General features: G+C 36.2%; 1 pseudogene across 1 annotated transcript; it reads left to right on the forward strand.

Moving 5' to 3' along the window:
• The first annotated feature begins 217 nt into the window (after positions 1-217).
• On the forward strand, positions 218-2462 carry LOC308279825 (deoxynucleotidyltransferase terminal-interacting protein 2-like; annotated as a pseudogene). Its single transcript has 2 exons — positions 218-271; positions 365-2462. The product of its transcript is annotated as a deoxynucleotidyltransferase terminal-interacting protein 2-like (transcript).
• The last annotated feature ends 340 nt before the right edge of the window (positions 2463-2802 follow it).

Here is a 2802-nt window from a genome sequence, read left to right on the forward strand (position 1 = left end):
AACCCACATTCTCCCTTGAAGGTGTATCTGCTTCCCTAAATAAATCACTGTTTTCACTGGGGGAAAAAAAGAACATTGCAAAATTATCTTGCAGAAAAGCTTAGTAAATTTAAATAGTCCTTATGAGCATGTCAGATTATATTTTTAAAATATTTTGGCCAGGATTAAAATTTTTCACTTAAAATATTTGTTAGTGGTAGCTGTTGGGAGCCGAGAGATGGTGGTCACCAGATCTTCACGGGCTCGGCCCGGGGACCAAGTCATGTCGGCCGCAAGTTCCCAGCAGAAGAGATCTGCTGAAGGGTTTCAAGCACATCCGGAAAGCAGAAAGGAATCTAAATCTAATGACTAAAATATTGCTGAGTCACAAACTGCTGGGAAACAAAGTATAATCCCTGGAACTCCTAAAACTAGAAAGAGGAAGAGCAGAACTACAGGCTTACTAGCAGAGATAACTAAACCATCTGCTGATGGGGAGACTTCTGAAGCAGAGTCAATTTGTTATTCTGTGTCTGAGATCCAGGAGCCCATTCTAAGAATAACTAGGAGAAGGCAGATCATAATTGCATCCAGCCCTGCATCTGGTGTTAGGAAGAAGCAGATAATAACTCCAATAAATGAACCTCTTATTGAAGAAGTTGTCTCTGAAGCAGAATCTAATGTTTCAGGTATCTCTAGAATTGTGCCTTCCACAGAAATATCAAGAACCAAAAGAAGTAAAGCTAAATCTCTAACAGATCCAAGCCAGGAATCAGATGCAGAAGCTACATCTGATGCAGAGTCATCATGCTCTGCAATTGCAACTAGGAGATCAACCAGGAATATACTGAGGAAATTAGAAGCACAAACTGAAAAGAAAGATACTAACATTGTACCAGGAAATGAAAAGCAAATTGTAGCTACATCTGTGAATTCAGAAGATATTAGATGCAATTATCGGTTACCAACAAAATCACCTTCTCAGGTAAATAAGCCAACTTTCTGTAATAATGAAATTTATAATGACTTTGATGATGGTTCCTTCTGTAGAAATTCAAAAAAATTCTAATGGTGCAAAAAAAAAAACCCAGCATTTTAATGTAAGAGAGGAAAACCAGACTGATTTGGATGAAGAAGACAACAGAATACTAGATGAGGGAAAAATAATTGAGAAGTCTTCAGTCTAAGAGCCATTCTAAACTTCAGGACACTAGCCTTCAGTAGTTAATTTTTCAGAAACATTCAACCCCACAAAATAACAAAACCACATCAGAACACTTAAATTTGAATGGTGAAGTTATAATGAAATCATTAGCTCAGTCATTTGCAATTGTGGGAATGGACAAATGGAGTGAAGAAAGACAGAACACCATAAAAACAGACTTGACAAACTCAGTGTTAGTGGTGGTAGTGATGAAGATTCCACAAGCACATGTGTCAGTGAAAACAACAGTAAAAGGCATGTGGATCTTGAATGTGATACAAAACTGTACAGGTCGGAGCTCAACACTTCTCAAGATATAGGTGATTCTGTTTTATTAGTTCTCAGCAGTGATGAAAGCCAACAGTCTGAAAACAGTGACAATGAAGAAGGCACTCTGTGTTTTGTTGAAAATAGTGGCCAAAAGGAGTCAATAAGTGGAGGCTTGGGAAATATGTCATGTGATAATACCTTGTTTGTTATTGACAAAACTCCTGGATTGAGTGCTGATAAAAACTTTTACTTGGAAGAGGAAGATAAGACAAGTGAAATTACCAGTGCGGAAGAAAAAGAAGAGGAAGAAGAGAACGAAAACAGTGAAGAACTGTCAGACAATGACAAAATAAAGATGATGAGTTTAGTGATGAAGATGACATACTAAATAATACCCAACTAAACTTCTGAAACTGACAAGTAGCAGCATAGACCCTGGTCTGAGTATCAAGCAGTTGGGTGGTTTGTATATTAACTTCAATACAGACAAACTACAGTCTAACAAGAGAATCCTAACAGCTCAAGGAGAAAAAGAAAAATGAGCTTTTACAGAAAGCTGTCATTACTCCTGATTTTGAAAAAAAAGGATTGTGTCCCACCATATAGTGAGTCAAAACATCAACTTCAGAAAAAACGCAGGAAAGAGTGACAAAAAACATCAGGCAATGGCTGATTTGGTATGAAAGCTCCAGTATTGACAGATGAACTGAAGAATGATCTAAAAGCTCTGAAGATGAGAGCAAGCATGGACCCAAAAAGGTTCTACAAGAAAAATGATAGAGATGGCTTCCCTAAGTATTTCCAGATTGGAACCATTGTTGATAATCCAGCTGACTTCTACCATTCACAAATTCCCAAGAAACAGAGGAAAAGAACTATTGTGGAAGAACTGTTGGCTGATTCTGAATTCAGAAGATATAATCGAAGTAAATACTCAGAAATCATGGCCGAAAAAGCAGCAAATGCAGCAGGAAAGAAGTTTTGAAAAAAGAAGAAATTTCACAATTAAGATTTACCAAGCAAAATACAGTATTTACATCTCCCTTTTATTTATTTGTTGAAAATCAAAATTAATATCACACAATTTAATACAAACTGACTCAGTTTATATGGGGATTTCTATTTGGAAATAAAGTTGACTAACAGATCCATCAAAAAAAATATTTGTTAATGTTGCACATCAAAACAATACCCTCTTCTTTTTGTATTTTAGTAGTTTCAGAGTATTTCTTCAAATGTTTTAGTAATTGTGCTTACCTTTGTAGAAATTGTCTTAACATATTCTGTGTTTGTTTACCCTGTGGGTCTAAATACCTTTCTTGTTGATTTCTATGAATCTTCCTGTTTTC

Source organism: Muscardinus avellanarius (assembly GCF_963383645.1).
Source record: "Muscardinus avellanarius genome assembly, chromosome: 1".
Taxonomy (NCBI): Eukaryota; Metazoa; Chordata; class Mammalia; order Rodentia; family Gliridae; genus Muscardinus; species Muscardinus avellanarius.